At 42.4% G+C, this 18692-nt stretch overlaps 1 long non-coding RNA gene across 2 annotated transcripts in view; it reads right to left on the bottom strand.

The window, feature by feature from the left end:
* Nucleotides 1–21: 21 nt before the first annotated feature.
* Nucleotides 22–18692, bottom strand: part of LOC140908983 (uncharacterized) — a 50067-nt gene continuing 31396 nt past the window's right edge. For both annotated transcript variants that reach the window (XR_012158038.1, XR_012158037.1), the window contains 3 exons: nt 6262–6346; nt 5242–5365; nt 22–2367 (listed from right to left, as the gene is read on the bottom strand). This is a non-coding gene — a long non-coding RNA (uncharacterized LOC140908983). The remainder of the gene's footprint in view (nt 2368–5241; nt 5366–6261; nt 6347–18692) is intronic.

Below are 18692 nucleotides of genomic sequence, written 5' to 3'. Positions count from 1 at the left end.
TAAGTGATTATAAGGGTTAGCAAACAGATCAAAGCACATTACTGAGTAAATAAAACAAACACACAAGCTAAGCTTAATACACTAAATAAACTAGTTACAAGGAGTAATTTCTCACCCTAACTGTTGTTTTAGACAAATTGCAGAGGTTCTTGAAGGCAAGCTGCTCTTGCTTGCAGCTTAAAACCCTAGGTATTTCTTTCACAGGCCAGACACTTTCCCAGCCTAGGCTCAGTCCGTCTCTCCCCCACCCTCCTTTGTCTTTGTTTCTTAGATGTTTCCAGCAGTCATCCTGGGTGGGGATTCAGTGGAGAATGAACACTGATTAAGTCACTCCTTGGCCTTAAATAGGATTTAAATATGGAAGGAACCCTTTGTTTTCCAGAGTGGTCCCACCCCGGAAAAATACTGGTATTCTATCATGTCCAGTACCAGGTGACATGATCACATGACCCTGCAGTGTCAAAGCAGCCATGAGTCAAAGGTTGTTTGTAGCATCCCAGGAAATTTCTCAGGAAGGTGGGAGATTAGCATCTTTAAAGACCTATTGTTCTCCCTAATGGCCCATCCAGACAGATTACATTCTGTCAGGTAGGCGTTCTCCAGGTGTAAACCCACTTGTAATTGATACATAGTCAATCCCTAACTTCAGATACAGAAATGATACAGGCATACAAATAGAATAATCATATTAAGTGTGAGGATTATATGGGAAATTTATTCAAAGAAGTTAAAAAATACCTGTAATTGTTCTTCCATGAAAATAATATTCAGACAAAAATTTATACTCACCTACTCATTTTCCCCATCCAGGAGCCAGAGATTAGTGAGATTTAAGTGTGACAGGTTAGATTGTACCTGATTCTTATCGGGGCACCTGAGGAATGGTGAGGTGAGGACAGGAAGCCTAGAGCCTCCCCGAGTGTTGGACTGCTGGGCCAATGACAGGTCCACTGTGGATAAATTCTTAAATACTCTTTGGGCCAGAGACACTGACACAGATAGAGAATGAATGATTCTGTAATCCAGTGGTTAGGGCACCCAGTGGGAAGGTCGGAGACCCCAGTCCAGTCTAGGGTGACCAGACATCCCGATAAAATCGGGACTGTCCCAATATTGAGCAGTTTGTCCTGCGTCCCGACCGAAGCATGGTAGGGACACCATTTATCCCGATTTTGTTTCGAGCGTGTCTTTTTTTTCCCCCCTCTTAGGTGGCAGTGACAGGCAGGGGGAGCGCTTTTTCAATTATCACACTCACCCGGCACGTCCGGGTCTTCGGCGGCACTTCGGTGGCAGGTACTTCAGTCGCTGACGGGCTTCAGCAGCATTCTGGTGGTGGGTACTTCTTTCTTCGCTGGCAAGATTTATTTCCCGCCACCAAACGTGCCGGGTGAGTGTAACAACTGAAAAGGCGCTCCCCCTGAGGCAGTCCCGATATTTTGTATTTAGCATGTGGTCACCCTAGTGCAGTCTCCCTGCTCCAACCACTCTTTCATTATTTATCTACAGTGGAACAGCTTCAACAGGAGGGATGGAGGGACCCCTACATTAGAATATTCCATAGCTCAGTGGTGTGAGCACCCTCCTGAGAGGTGGGAGCCCTCTGTTCAAATCCTCTCTCCCCATCTAGTAGAGAGGGTGGCATTGAACCTGGGTCTCCCACATCCCAGGTGCGTGCTCTAGCCACTGGGCTAAAAGTTAAGGTGGGTGGCAACAGCACTTCCTCCTGCTGAATTTTGAATGGGATGTGGTCCGGTAGGTATGCTCAAAGGGCCCCTACCAAATCAGACCCTGCATGGAATGCCTGTCTTCCCCTGGTTTGTGGATCACTCTGGGGCTTAGGTGGGAGATCGACAGGGGCAACAGTACATGTGCTCAGATGTAGAAACACAGACATCTGGGGAAATTTTACCCTGAAACCTTACATGCTGAGTGACTTTAGGTGCCTATAGGGTCTGGTGGAAGGATTGTGGATTTCAAAGGAGCCAAAACAGAGACTTAGGCATCTAAGTACTTTCAGGGATCCCACCCATGGACCCCAATGACTATGGTTTTCCTTCAAGGAGAAAGTCATTTCACTTATGCTCCACTGTAGCATTGAAACAAAACATTGAAACAAAACATATTGAAACAAAATGGACAACACGGGTTTTCTGCCACAAGCAAGCCTTGAGAGAAGTATGAAGCATTACATTTTAGAACTGCAAACATGTTTCTTTATTACAAACTGTTATTCCTTTGATTTCTTTTCAATAAATTTCTCTCTGTGGTAGAATGAATGTCACTTCACAAACAGATTTTAGATCTCCAAAGACTTGCCTGGAAACTTTTCATGTGCTGACTTTGCAATGTTTGTATATTTTTAGACACCTAGAGGATTAGGAAAAAATCCTAAGGTATTTGAGCAATACCAGTACCAAAAATGTCTTTACTTATATTATACTGTACATATTGTTGGACATTTTTGATGGAAAAAACACAGGTTTAAATAAAGACTGTGCAGTATTGTTTCAGCAAGTGATATCATGAAAAACCACACCCAATCCACCAAAGAAAACACTAAGTAATAAGTGTGGTTGGGATTCTCTGCCCCCCAGGGAACTTCTCATCCGATACAAACTGTAAATTATTGTTCTTACTGACTGGGATCCATGATCCTCTTACCCAGGTCTGTATATGCCTGTGACAGTGTGATTCAGTGTGAGACGGCTAAGATTCCTCTGTTGAAGGGGGGTTAACACACAATGAAACACAAACATAGCGCACTATTTGTCTCACTGAAGTATCCCACTTTTGCCACTTTCAGTTTAGTAACAATGAATTACAGCAAAGACCTGTATCTTTGGCTGAATTGGGGAACAAACAGTTGCGGAATTCAATACTCCCTGCATCTATTTACACTGGGCTTGATTGTCAGAGTGGCTGAACAGCCACAGTTCCCATCGATGTGCATGCAAAGCTCCAGCTGACCTTTAAAAATCAGGCTCATCTTTCAAACGGAGGGCAAAGGCTTGGTGGCCGAGTAAGGGTGAGTCAACTCTCCCTACAGATCTGTGTTCACAGAGAAGTTGGAATTTTGCCCTGTTACAGCCATATGTTAACAGCTCTAATGGTGGCACCAGCAGCTCAACTGGTGTTCATTAGGAAAAAGGCTCATGGACCTAACTCACATGTCCCAGAGCCTCAGTGAGAAACACCAGCTGACATTTGGATTCTGCATTTTCCCTGCCACACATACTCTGCTACCAAGCAGACAGATGGTTTGGTCTGAAGCGGAGCGATCTCAATTGCAAAATAATTTGCCAATTTCCCATTGAGAAATACTCTACACTGTCCCAGATGAAAACAACCTGCATTAACCAGATCTGGATGCTGGGGTGCGGAAGACATTTTTCTTTGCCTGCAGCACAGCCATGATAAGAATTTTTAAAACTCTGTCACAATTTGTTAGCCTCAGAACAGGACTTCTGCAACCAGTGCTCTAGCAGTTTGCCCTCCTGTTTGATCAGTAGCAGATCATCTGAAAACCATGGTGACTTGTGAGAATAAAGTCAGGGTAACAGCATTTAGGAGCATGGCTGAGTTCTAGAAAATGTACAATAGGAAACAACTTTGCATAGAATGGAGATCGACATGGAAAAGACCTATTTCGTATTCCTGCCTAATTTCTATGACTTAACAACTCTGCATTATTGACTTATTTTCAAAATTCTGAGCATCGTATACAGATCATGGCTACACTTAGAAATATTGTGGAACAGCAACATATATTTATTTCAGTATGCACTGAAGTTACTTGAAAAACAATCTATTGATTCTCCTAGTTCAATTAAACCATGGGCAACATTCCTGGGACCTCCATGTGACATTATGTTTATCTTGCTAAATGCTAATTTAGAGGTTCTTAAAAGAAGTGATACTGCAGGGTTTGAAAAACTACAAAACAGACCTAAGTCTGCTGTAGTGTTGAGTCCCCTCCAATTTAAAGGAATAAACAGCTATATGCTGCTTAGTATGTACCATACTTAACTATAACATGTTTTCAGTCCACCTTCTACTCTGTATATTTTTACATGTAACTTTCTACACGTTTCTTACCTTCTTGCACTTTCTTTCCCTTCCTGGCTTCTTGCCAACTTTTCTTTCCTGGAATAACTCCTGGGGCCTGATTTCCACAGTTGCTAAGCACCTATCACTCACATTGACTTTTTTTCCACCCCCCGCTCTCCTGCTGGTAATAGCTCACCTTAAGTGATCACTCTTGTTACAGTGTGTATGGTAACCCATTGTTTCAGGTTCTCTATGTATATAAAGCTCCCCACTGTATTTTCCACAGAATGCATCCGATGAAGTGAGCTGTAGCTCACGAAAGCTTATGCTCAAATAAATTTGTTAGTCTCTAAGGTGCCACAAGTCCTCCTTTTCTTTTTGCGAATACAGACTAACACGCCTGCTACTCTGAAACCGTTCATTTGGCGAGTGGATACTCAGCATTTGTGAACATCAGGCTCACATCATTTCATTTCCTGTGCTGCCTTAAACATCTGTTTCCTCTTTTCCTTCTCCCCCGCACCTCACTTAACTCTCTTTCTTTCCGTACATTGTGTTCTCTATCTCCTCCTTTATATATTCTCCCTCCTTCTACGCATAACATCTTTCTTTAAATCCCATATTTCTCTTGTGTATACAATCTATCACTCATATCCTTTTATACATCGGGATTAGAATTTAACCAGTCAGATACTAGCCAGAAGAATACACCTACTAGCCAGAAATCAGTGTAGAAGATGGAGGACTCATGATCCATGTGATATGATATTTTTGAAGCTCCAACCCCTCCAACTATCCCCAATCCCTCTGGTTGCCAAAACGAAAAAGGAGAATTCTCTTTCTTTCCACTCTCACCCCAGACACTTCTAGCAACTGAGATGAGTGAGTGATATTTCTATTTCTCTACTGTTCCCAACCTCCATTTCGAGCCTTCTTCCCCAGTAAGCTGGTCCAGGATCTGACTCTGTTGCTACTCATAGCTTTTCCAAGGAGTAGCAGAGTGTCTTATGCATGACAATATCACTGTTGGTATTCAGAACCCTGTAAGCAGCTGTGAAAATAACGTTCTGGGTGGTTTTCACTGCTACAGCTTGACAAAGCTATAAGCAGCAACAGAGGAGCTGGAGCTATGTGTCTGGAGGTCCTGGAAAATAGTACTGCATCGGTTAAACCTGGTTCATATTTAAATATTACCTTTACAGTCATAAGGCTTGTAATCTGTGTCTTGATGATGGCTTAGATAGCAGAAGTTTACAACACTTGCCTGGGAAGGCTTCCAATTCTCCATAGTCAAGCAGATTCTTCAAGCTCTCCAATACTGGATTTAAAAACAAACAAACAAACTGGACTTTTTAAAAATAAAATACTGACATCATCATCACAGCACTGTGGCTTTGAAGTTTCTGTAGTTTACATGATGCTGAACAGTAAAATCTAGGAACAGAAATTTTTTTTAAAAAATCTCTCTCTACCAATTAATCAGAAACATCAGAGTGGCTAGATTCTTATACCATAACAGCCCTCCCAGAAACACACAGAGCCTCATTCTGATCTCACATGGGTGTAAATCAAGAGTAACTCCATTAAAGATCAACACTAGTGAGAGCAAAAAGTCAGGCCTACATTGCATGAGGTACACCCACACATATGCACACCTTGAGGATCAAGGATTCTGTCTTTTATGATTTAGAATTAGACATCACAACTTGCTGTGACCCAAAGCAGAACTGACTAGTATATGTATAAAAATATATTGGAAGGGATTACACTGCCCAGATTAAGGTGTCTATCTGGAGTATCTGGAGATGAAATTTACATTTGTATCAGAATGACAGAGCTGGAGACTGGAGTGCAGTGTTGCTTTTTTAGTCAGGAACTGTCACTGACAGGTGGCATGTGAGAGGTGTCTTGCAGCCATTTTCTTCTCATTTCCCTCCCATCCTCATCTCCACACTCCCACACAGGTTCACGAAAGCATCAAAATACTGAATTTGCCTGGATGAAAAGCTATAGAGAAACTCGGATACAATGTAAATTACACAACCTCTTGGCACTATTTGGATCACACCAGCCCTAGACTGGTCTACATTTATTCTAAGCATGCCTCATTATCATTTCCAAACCAGCTCTCCTTTGATGTTTATATTGCAAGTTGCATGGGTTTCGTTTTTATTACTTGATGTTTTCCTTCCTCAATTCTATTAACATTCTTACCAAGTCTCCTTAAGTAGCTAATTTCCATAATTTCTCTGATCCTGTTCTGTGTTTGATCTTCAACTCTTCCAAAGAATGTAAATAACTGTAATAAAAAAAATCAAGATAAAAAAAGAGAATCTTTTATTAAGTGAGCAGCCTTATAACAAATAATTATTAGAAAAAAATAAAACATCAAGAAAGGGTGAGCGGAAGTTCCAATCCACACTATTAAACAGGAAGCACATGGAAAATGCAATGTTGCAAGTCCCATCAGATGGAGAGGTGATAGGAAGGAGGACTGGTCAACAAGGTTATACGAATATGCTTAGGGAGATTGTCCATACTGAAGAAAAAACATCCTGATGTAACCCACTGTTCGTTGTGTGAATTACAGGTCTTCCTCTGTGCCCAATTTGTTAGGAGAGAATTGGATTTACTACTCAGCCACCATAAGATGGAAACAAGAAAACCAGAGTCAGGAAAAATCTGGCCTTGGCTTAGGCAGACATAACAAAAACATCTGCACAATTGCAGTGTTACTAACAAGGACAGATTCATGAAAAGGGGGAGGAAGTGTGAATAACTGACCTTGGTCTGTGTTTGTAATGATAAGTAGAATAATGAATTATTATTTGCTATTGCTGTGGAGATTTTTAGCCTATTAGAGTCCATTATGAGTTATGTGCTTGATCCAGAGAAAAACCTATAAAGACTTTAGTTAGAGAGTGTACTTTCGAGAAGTTTGGATTTTCTATGAGCCTGGAGTCACTGGCATAAAACTCCCCAGCAGCTAGGAGAAATGCTGGAAACTGGAAACCTGTTGCTGCCACTCACCACCTCAGACTTTGGGTAACTATATTCTGGTGTGTTCTAGACCAGTGTTTCTCAAGCTATTTGATATGGGGGACCGGCAATTTTTTTTCCCCAATGTGTGCGCAGACCAGCAGCCGATGGCTTGCAGACCGGCACTGGTCCGCGGACCACCACTTTGAGTAGCACTGTTCTAGATTACTGCATTTTGATGCGTGCTTTGTACTTAAGAAAAACAAAGATTTTTGGGCAGAAGCCCTCATGTGTACCAATCATTCATCAGATGGAGGTGCTGTGTCCCCCACTGATTTATTTCTTGACACCGCCTGGAAAACAGAATAATTACCATAGCTTTGGATGCAGATAACCCCAGGTAACAAATCCACAGAGGACGCGAGTCTGTTACAGTTCTTAGCTTGAGAACCTGGCTCTTTAGCTTATGCGACAGCCACTCATGTTTTTAGCTCTAGAATTCCCCAGTTCAATCATTGGGGTCAGCCAAGATAGTGGCCATCATGCGGAATCAGTTACAGGAAAAACTACCATATATGAGACTAGGAAAGAACAAAACACCGTTGGTTGCCACTTGTTACCAACCAAGGTTTAACAGTGTGGTGTGTGGACATAAATGATGCTTTTTGCCAACGATATCATTAACTGGTTACAAATTCGATTAAAAGTTGTAGCCTTGTCTACATGAGAGAAGTTTGGGGTTCTACCCATTGTTTGGTCCTCCTGCTATGCCTGTAACACATCCATCCACAGACAAAATGGTCCCAGTGATGTATAGGAAATCAGATCACCAGTGGGTGACAAAAATATAGTTAGTGATAAAGATATGCTTTTAGAATTGTTGCTATGGTGAATAGCCATATTCAGAACATATATTTAAGAATTATTATCGCCACCTTAGCTCAGTCTCACAGTAAAATGAGGTTTCTAATTGGTGATACCATAAGTATACCTAAGCATCTAACTCAAATTGAATTCAATGGGAACTAGGTTCCTAAATATCTTTGAGGATCTGGACCTTTGCACTTATTTCCTACTGAACTCTGGTAAATGTAGAACCAACTGTGGTTAATTGGCAACAAGCACAGCTCTGCAAGAAGACATTAGAATTATAAAAACACCTCATTTTTGCAACCAACATTTTTTATGGCAGCACTTGTAACTGACGTATCTAAATTTATTCACAAATTCCTTGCCTGGCCTCCTGGATGAAAGTTCACTGAAAGAATCAATTAAACAAGTGTATTTGATCACCAGATGTGCATATCCTGGGGTATGTTTTACATCAGCCAGACACAATGCTATGGTAAATGATAATTAATGCTCAGCTGACTATTTCACAGAGCAACAGACAAACATTTGATCGATGTGAAGGAATACTGTCCAGCTGAAAAAGCAGAACTCAGAAATTGACCTAATTAGAGTTAAAAATACGGTGGCAAACACAGTTATAACCAAAAGGTGTTCAAAAGATACAAAGTATGAAATTATATGTTTAGTTATACTAGACAGCCATTCAGTAATTCCCTACATAAAGTGAAGAGGAAAGATTTGCTTTGCAGATCTATCAGTATAAAAACTCTTGATTAGAAGTGACATTGCAAAAGTAACAATGCTATCAGGTTCCTATTCCCCACTATGATGGAGGCACGGGGGAGTCCTAGAGATGGCATGCTACCCCCCCCAAAGGGGTGGGGGTACTTTCTGTACTGTAGTCTGACTTACTGGTTCAGAGAACAAACCCCAGTGGTGCATCTCCAGAGTCATGTTGAGTGCACTCAACTCCCACTGAAATATAGGCAGCTCATTGAGGCCCCAATCCTGCAAACATTTAAGCATGTACCCATCTTTACTACTATGAGTAGCCATCCATGATCAGGGCCTGATAGTTCTGCACTATCAGCACTACTGGAAAAAGCAGGTCAATGCACAGTTCTCTTTACCAGTGTTAGAAGAATTCATGTTCTAACATTTTTTAATTGTGTTTGTAAACAAAAAACCATGTTTTAAACTGTTTCCTTTAGTTATAGAACAGTGTTTTCCTAGCCACATTGCTAGTACCGTTTTTTTAAAATTGTGATTGCATTTAAATAGGCGTTGAAGTCAAGCATGACAGTCTAAATGTTTAACCATTCAATAGCTGAGGGAAGTGCATTGGGAAAGTCCATGAGGGAACCAGGCAGCCCTTGCAAGTATGTAATCTACAACTTCTCATTGGCCACAGTGGCAAAGAGGAGAGTCACAAAGGCTCCATGTATAGCCATTTGAAGCATATCTGATCACTCTACATCTGAAGCGATAGACCTCTGCTCGCAGAAGGTCAAAACCAGGAGGCTGAACTATTGGGTCTGTCAGAGGATAGGCAGTGTCTATGTTTGAAGCTTGTTCTTGCCACCTAGCATGCCACTTCAGAGGCAATATCAAGGTTCTTTAAAGAAATTGTCCTAATGAGGTACCTGGAGCCAAGCCAGTAGATCAGTGAATTAGACACACCTTTAAAAAGGGATAGATGTGACTGATCTTGTACCCTAAGGAGCAGATTTTGGAAGGTGACTTGTCACTTGTTGTCAGAAGGGGCAAGACTGAACGAGACCAGCAGCCAGGCCAGGTTGGTTGGTCGGTCTCATGGTACCAGTTATTATACACTGTGTCATTCAGCTGAGCGTCCACTAGTCCTTTGTGAAAGGAACTGACCCACACCAGGGAGCAATACTCTGCCACAGAATAGAACAAGGAAAGCCCAGAGCTTCTCAGTGTCTGTGCATTGGCTCCCCAGGTTGAACCAGCTAGTTTGATGATCAGGTTGTTTCTTGTCTTTATTTTCAGTGAAGTCTTGGTAAGAGGTTCTTTGAATGTCTAGATGCGGTCCAGTGTAACACCTAAATGCACAGGCTTTGGGTTGTGGGCCAGCCTGTGGCCATTCAGGAAGATGTTAAAATGTTTGTTGGCTTTCGTGTTGTTTAGATGGAAACAGCTGGACGCTGTCTTTCTGGCACTTGGTTTAAATCACCACCTTTTACAATAGAGGGCCATCTCTTTTCTGCATCCAAGATTTTTTCTAGGTGAGTGAAATCCTGGGCCTACACTACCAGGCAGATGAAATCTGCATAGATTAAAACACCTGGCACTGGTGAAAAGAAGGTCATTTGTGAAAAAGTTGAAAATCGTTGGTGCTAGAACTGAGTCCTGAGGTCAATTGTTTTGGGACCTCCAGGAGCTGTTCTTTTGTCTAAGTGAAACTTGAAACCAGTGGCCTCTGGGCAGCAGTTCAGTCCAGAAGCCATTCTTGATGTAGATGGGGACACCGCTGGATCACAGGTGCTGCAGTTTGGTCTGAAGCCTACTTGATCTACACTCAGTATACCACCAATGGTGGGGGCAATTCTTTAAAGTACAGTAATTTTTACATACAGCTTAACAAAGAGATGGGGTGGTAATTTTCTGCAAATCAATAGTTTTTCCTCAGATTTTGGCAAGGCTATTACTTTTGCTCTGCACCAGATCTTAATTTTATTCTCCTCAATGACTCTAGATAGAAAGATAGTTCAGTGTTTACTAATTCTTCAGGCATTTGGGGGAGATGTTATGAAGCCCACGTGCTTTACCTGTTCTCAGTGTTTTGATCACCCTTTCTATTTCATCCGCAGTCTTCTTTGGTTTCAGGTATGCACTATTTTTATTGCCGCCATTTTTCTTCACTCCAAAGTTTTCTTCAAAGTTTTTGTCCTTATCCACCTTTGATTAGGTGGGTAGCAATGCTGTTTGGAGAGACAGGTGACGGCACTATGCTGGAGACTTCTGAGCAGCACCAAGTTTTCGGATTAGTGCCTAGGCTTTGTGGCTGTATCAAGATACATGTTTAGTACCATGGTGTCAGGGGCACGGCCCTGCAGCTGCCGAGTACTCCTGATACCCTAACAAGCCAGCTGGCTACCTGATGGACCACCCTGCCTGATTGCCTAAGGAAGCTAGCAGGCCAGTTCTTAAGCTCAGCAGCAGCTTGCTGGCCATAGACTCTCTATCACTCTGTGCTCACCTTTCACCAAGCCCTGCTCAGTTCCTCTGCTGATCCGGCCCAGATCCTGCCCTGCACCCAGCTTTGTTCTCATCCTGTCTCAGCCTTGTTCCTGCCTCAGAACCAGCCCTGCTCCTGCCTTCCCTGACTCATTGTAATATGGTTCTGACCCTCAACTCTGATTCCAACTCAGTCTTCACCCTTGGCTCTGGCATTTAGAATCTGACTTCAGTTCTAACCTTTGGCTCTGCTTCCGGCCCTATCTTGACTCCTGGCTCTAGCATCTGGACTCTGGCCACTCTAGGCCTGACTGCTTACAACCAAGTCTCCTGACGCACGGCAGCCTGCAGTTCATGTAGCATAGAAGGATCCTAAGGCAATTGTGCTGCAGTGTCGAATTTTGGCAGCACAAGGAAAAATCTGACTTCAAGCAGAGGAAAGACACAACCCAGATACATGAAAAGTATAAACAGCCTGTTTTAGAACTGTGGGAAAAATCATTGTTTTTGTTGTGTGGAATTTCTCAACAGTTTGTGCTGTTTTGTTATACATGGTTTCCCAGCCCCCAGTTTTGCATTGTCTACAGTGAAAGAATGGCTATATTTTGCATCCAAGACTTGTGGAAATGCAAAATTTGATATTTTTATTATGAAAGACATTTTTCGTTGGGAAAAGGCCTGTTTTCTCTCAAAAGTTAGCCCATGTTCACTGTGAAATAAGCCTATTTTTGTGTGGGGGAAAAAGAATCATACACCTTAACAAAATATTCCATGAACATGTCCCAATTTTTGTGATTATAACATAACGTAAAAGCTCTTACATTTCAATTAGTTCTGTATTTTATTACAAGTATATGCCACGCTTATTTGTCCTACACAAACTTCCCTCCCTGCAATGAGTGCAGCAGCTATTGAAGGGAAAGCTGTGCTGAGGATAGTTACTATTTATGTACACACAAAAATGATGTTAAAAGAACATTAATAAAGTCAACTCAAGTACTCAAAAGATAGGAAATGCCAGATTTAGGAATGCCCATGCAACTTTAATTTGGCCCCCGGGTGCAAATGCATGGTACATGAGTGCATACTATTTTTTTCATGGGACACCTGTTTTATTCAGTGCACAGCATGGACAGTGCTCAATTAATGAACACCTAGTCAATATTTTATTTTCTCTTCCTTACTCAGTGTGTGGCCCCAGGTCTTATTTTTTGTGCACTATTCAAACCATGCTCTGAAGACAGAATTATTAATTTCCTCATGGAATTTTCTATGGTGCTCATCACTAAGGTATCTGAGTGCTTCACAAACATGGATTTATTTTCACAACACCCATGTCAGGTGATCAGGCAGCATTATGCCCATTTTAGAGATGGGGAGCAGAGGCACAGAGAGATTAAGATCAAATGTGTCCACTAATTTTAGGTGCCCAATCTGAGATGCCCAGGTCCTGATTTGTCAGAGTACATAGCTTTGTATAACATTTGACATATTCAGAGCACTGCTCTCATTGACATCAATTGCAGCTGTGAGCACTTCACACTTCTGCAAATCAGACCCCAGGGTTACAAGCTGGGCACCCAGAAAATGAAGAACATACAATTAGTGACCACCTATGAGTAGTTTAAATGACTTGCTTAGCAACACATAGGAATTCTGTGGCAGCTTTATGCTTTCTCCCAGGCTGCCCCTCAACCTGTAAACATCTGCAAAACTAGCTCATTGTCTTACTCTGAAACCAGTTTTAAGGAGGGATCTGAAGTAACAGCCGTGTTAGTCTGTATTCGCAAAAAGAAAAGGAGTACTTGTGGCACCTTAGAGACTAACCAATTTATTTGAGCGTAAGCTTTGGTGAGCTACAGCTCACTTCATCGGATGCATGAAGTGAGCTGTAGCTCACGAAAGCTTATGCTCAAATAAATTGGTTAGTCTCTAAGGTGCCACAAGTACTCCTTTTCTTTCTCCTTAAAACTCTGTTTTCCCATAAGGCCTACAAAAACTTGACATAGTCTTCTGGTGTGCTGAGACCACAGCCTATTTCTAACATAAACACCACTTTAGCCAGTTTGTACCTCGTTTTCCAAATCTGTAAAATATGGATAATACATGTCTAGTTCACAATGATGCAGGGAGGCTTCAAGCATAAGGGTTTGTAAAGCACCTTGATATTCTTGCATGGAGGATGCTAGAGAAGTGAAACATATACTGAACCATAAAATAAGAAATAATAAATCAATTTTAATTATTATTCTTTCACTTCTCTTTATTTAAAATCTGTAAAATAGGATTATGATACTTCACTATTTACCTTCTTCAAAGAGATACTGTGTGATTTAATTTATATCTATATGCATACATACAGAGAGAAATGCTTTTATCATATCCTCAGATAACTGAGAACAGCATTTGGCTCAGTATTATTGCTTAGCTTATTATACAGCACACAGGCTCCCATTATTCACTCCACCCATTCTGTTTCTAACAGAAAAACTATCATCCAAACTGGTTGGAGGATTTCATAGCAATGTAATTATCCCAAATTCAAGAGAAGCAGCATCTGAATGCACACTACAGAGTGATTGCTATACACTGATGCTAGGAATTCTCTTCCTCCCCTCGCTCCCTCCCCTCCCCGATTCTTCTATAATTCTCTCCTGCTACCTAAGGAAAGTGAGAGTTTAGGATAAGCAACTGAATTTCAGTGGCCAGGCATGAACCAATATTTTAATTATTTCAAAAATCAAGTTTTTTCAGCCACCAAGTATTTTAGCAAGATGATTTGTTTTAGAGGAGGAATTAAATGTACTTGTTTTTGTTTTGAAGCTAGGATGCTTCATTCTTATCTATTTATTCAAAGTGGCCCTCATGAGGATTCTAGTCTGCTAGCTATTGCACATCTATAAAGACAGAGTCTCTGCTGCAAACAGCTTACCACATAAGGAAGGCAGCATACAAAGGATTCAGGAGAGGGATACAGTTAAGTGTGTACAAAAGTTATTTTCCTTTTTAAGAAAGCTGCTAGCACCACCTATTATCAAGATTGCCCAACTCGACCCATTATAAGACCCTGTTTTCAGTTGCTTATAACTTTGCCAACCTTTGAAATTTTCCATGTCGGGTCTGCCTCAGGTTGAGAGTGTTTTTTCAACAGTTCAGCCAAAAATGATTCAGCTGTTTCTGAGAATGAAGTGTGTCTCATCCTCACTGAGTACAGAATGATATTAGCCTTTTTTGCAACTGCATTCCATTGTTGACTTATATTCAATTTGTGATTCACTATAAACCCCAGATCCTCTTCAGCAGTACCACCACCTAGCCTAGTAGTTGTGATTCAGTTTGATTTTCTTTCATAAGTTTACTACTTTGCACTTGTCTTGACTGAATATCATCTTGTTTATTTCAGACCAATTCTCATCAGACCCTGCCCTACTGACTTAAATAAATCTGAGGCCTGGTCTACACTACGAGTTTGTCAGATTTAGCAGCATTAAATCTGAATTAACCCTGCACCCGTCCACACAACAAAGCCATTTTTTCGACATAAAGGGCTCTTAAAACTGATTTCTGTACTCCTCCCCAATGAGGGGATTAGCGCTGAAATTGACATCACCGTTTCGAATTAGGGTTAGTGTGGACGCAATTCAAAGGTATTGGCCTCTGGGAGCTATCCCACAATGCACCATTGTGACCACTCTGGACAGCACTCTGAACTCAGATGCATTGGCCAGGTGTACAGGAAAAGCCCCGGGAACTTTTGAATCTCATTTCCTGTTTGGCCAGGCGAGCTCATCAGCACAGGTGACCATGCAGTCCCAGAATCGAAAAAGAGCTCCAGAATGGACCGAACGGGAGGTACTGGAGCTGATTGCTGTATGGGGAGAGGAATCCATGCTATCAGAACTATGTTCCAAAAGACAAAATGCCAAAACATTTCAAAAAAATCTCAGAGGCCATGAGAGACAGAGGCTGCATTAAGACAGGTTTCAGAGTAACAGCTGTGTTAGTCTGTATTCGCAAAAAGAAAAGGAGTATTTGTGGCACCTTAGAGACTAACCAATTTATTTGAGCATGAGCTTTCGTGAGCTACAGCTCACTTCATTGGATGCATTCAGTGGAAAATACAATGAGGAGATTTATATACACACAGAACATGAAACAATGGGTGTTACCGTACACTCTGTAACGAGAGTGATCACTTAAGGTGAGCTATTACTAGCGGGGGGGGGGGGGGGACTTTTTGTAGTGATAATCAAGATGGGCCATTTCCAGCAGTTGACAAGAACATCTGAAGAACAGTGGGAGGTGAGGTGGGGGGGGGGAGAATAAACGTGGGGAAATAGTTTTACTTTGTGTAATGACCCATCCACTCCCAGTCTCTATTCAAACCTAAGTTACTCGTATCCAGTTTGCAAATTAATTCCAATTCAGCAGTCTCTCCTTGGAGTCTGTTTTTGAATTTTTTTTGTTGAAGAATTGCTACTTTTAGGTCTGTAATCGAGTGACCAAAGAGATTGAAGTGTTCTCCAACTGGTTTTTGAATGTTATAATTCTTGACATCTGATTTGTGTCCATTTATTCTTTTATGTAGAGACTGTACATTGGCCAAACTGGACATGGCAGAGGGGCATTGCTGGCACATGATGGCATATATCACATTGGTAGGTGAACGAGCCTCTGATAGTGTGGCTGATGTGATTAGGCCCTATGATGGTGTCCCCTGAATAGATATGTGGACACAGTTGGCAACGGGCTTTGTTGCAAGGATAGGTTCCTGGGTTAGTGGGTTTGTTGTATGGTGTGTGGTTGCTGGTGAGTATTTGCTTCAGGTTGGGGGGGCTGTCTGTAAGCAAGGACTGGCCTGTCTCCCAAGATCTGTGAGAGTGATGGGTCGTCCTTAGGATAGGTTGTAGATCCTTGATGATGCGTTGGAGAGGTTTTAGTTGGGGGCTGAAGGTGATGGCTAGTGGCGATCTGTTATTTTCTTTGTTGGGCCTGTCCTGTAGTAGGTGACTTCTGGGTACTCTTCTGGCTCTGTCAATCTGTTTCTTCACTTCAGCAGGTGGGTATTGTAGTTCTGATATCTCCCAATACAAATCTTCAATCTAGTAACTGGGACTAGTATACTGCCCAGGAGGTTATGCAATTGCACATTCTGCACTCTACTTTTATGCAAAAGAGGCCGAAGACAAGTAAACAAGCTGATACCAGGGATTTATTCAGAAAAGCAGCTTCCAGGGTGTGTCATAGTGTCATTACAAATTCAGCCCAATTTCCTACAACTTCTACAACTACAATGATAATTGATGTTGCTAATGATGAGCCTGAAGCACTGCAAGATCCTGAAGCGCCTTCTGAATCATCAAAGATTAAATTATGTTCAGTATAGTTTTAGTAGTAAGTGTATTTTTAGTGATCTGGGTGTATGCCATGCACTGCCCACAGTGATACATAGAATCATAAAAAGAAAAGGAGTACTTGTGGCACCTTAGAGACTAACCAATTTATTTGAGCATAAGCTTTCGTGAGCTACAGCTCACTTCATTGGATGCGTACTTCAAAAACAGACTCCAAGGAGAGACTGCTGAATTGGAATTAATTTGCAAACTGGATACGAGTAACTTAGGCTTGAATAGAGACTGGGAGTGGATGGGTCATTACACAAAGTAAAACTATTTCCCCACGTTTATTCTCCCCCCCCCTCACCTCCCACTGTTCCTCAGATGTTCTTGTCAACTGCTGGAAATGGCCCACCTTGATTATCACTACAAAAGGTCCCCCCCCCCCCCCGCTAGTAATAGCTCACCTTAAGTGATCACTCTCATTACAGTGTGTATGGTAACACCCATTGTTTCATGTTCTGTGTGTATATAAATCTCCTCACTGTATTTTCCACTGAATGCATCCAATGAAGTGAGCTGTAGCTCATGAAAGCTTATGCTCAAATAAATTGGTTAGTCTCGAAGGTGCCACAAGTACTCATTTTTCTTCAGGCTGCATTAAGGAGCTCAGACAAGCGTACCAGAAAACCAAAGAATCAAACGGACACTCCGGGACAGAGCCCCAGACAAGCCGCTTTATGCTGAGCTGCATGCAATTCTAGGGGGGGCCGCCACCAGTACCCCACCCCTGTCCGTGGACTCTGAGGATGGGATACTCTCCGCTGTGGCTGAGGATTTTGCAGATGGGGAAGATGAGGAGGAGGACGAGCTTGGGAAGAGCACACAGCACGCTGTTCTCCCCGACAGCCGGGATCTTTTTATCACCCTGACTGAAATACCCTCCCAACCCAACGAAGCCGGAGAAGGGACCTCTGATGAGTGTACCTTTTAAAATGTAATACTTGTTATAAAAGCAAGCATTTTTTAATGATTAAGTAGCCCTGAGGACTTGGGATGCATTTGTGGCCAGTACTGCTACTGGAAAAGTCTGTTAACGTGTCTGGGGATAGAGCGGAAATCCTCCAGGGACATCTCCATGAAGCTCTCCTGGAGGTACTCTAAAAGCCTTTGCAGAAGGTTTCTGGGGAGAGCAGCCTTATTCCGTCCTCCATGGTAGGACACTTTACCATGCCATGCTAGGAGCAAGTATTCTGGTATCATTGCATGACAAAGCCTGGCAGCGTATGGTCCCGGCGTTTGCTGGCATTCAAGCAACATCTGTTCTTTATCTCTCTGTGTTATCCTCAGGAAAGTGATATCATTCATGGTAACCTGGTTGAAATAGGGGAATTTGATTAAGGGGACATTCAGAGGTGGCCATTCCTACTGGGCTGTTTGCCTGTGGCTGAAAATAAATTCTCCCCGCAGTTAGCCACGCGGTGGTGGGGGGGCCATTGGCGCTGAGCTGTTGGTGTTTGGCTAGCAGGGATCTTCCCTGATACCAGCCAGGTGGTGGGGGGAGGGGAAAAGTGATCATCCCAGAGAATCGGATGGGGGGAGGGGGTTAGTTTGGTTTCTGCTGCTGCACGTTAACAGGAAAACTGCAGCAGTAAATGGCCAACTCAACGGACTTTGCTTGGTTTGGAAAAGGAGGGGGCTGCTGTTATGAAGGTTGCAGAAGCTGAAAGTCTATGGCTTACCATGGCTGCCTGCAAGCCGAATTCTGTTGCCCGGCCCTGCGTGTGATCGCTAACACCAAAGCTGCAGGCACTCAATATAAGATGCAAAAATGCGACCTTGTACCAAAATCATGTGCTATGTAATGTGAATGGTGTTGTTCACCGTGGAAGAGTATAGCCATTGTCCTGTAAAATTTATCTTTTTAAATACTTCATTCCCTTTTTTTCCCTCCAGAAGCTGCAAATGTTTCAAGCCTCCCTCCTCCATCCCAGAGGCTATCTCAGATAAGGTGGCAAAAAAAAAACACACGCGTGATGACATGTTCTCTGAGCTCATGCAGTCATCCAGCAGTGACAGAGCTGTGTAGAGGGACACAATAGCAGAGTACAGGATGGTGGCCGATGAATGTGAGGAGAGGTGGCGGCAGGAAGATCAGAGGAAGCATGAGGAAATGCTGGGGATACTGCGGGATCAAATGGACATGCTCCGGCGTCTGGTGGAGGTTCATGAACGGCAGCAGGATCACAGACTGCCGTGGCAGTCCCTGCTTAACAG

The sequence above is a fragment of the Lepidochelys kempii genome, chromosome 3 (genome assembly GCF_965140285.1).
Source record: "Lepidochelys kempii isolate rLepKem1 chromosome 3, rLepKem1.hap1, whole genome shotgun sequence".
Classification (NCBI taxonomy): domain Eukaryota; kingdom Metazoa; phylum Chordata; order Testudines; family Cheloniidae; genus Lepidochelys; species Lepidochelys kempii.
The sequence above is the reverse complement of the archived record's forward strand: the minus strand, read 5'-3'. Positions and strand labels throughout refer to the sequence as shown.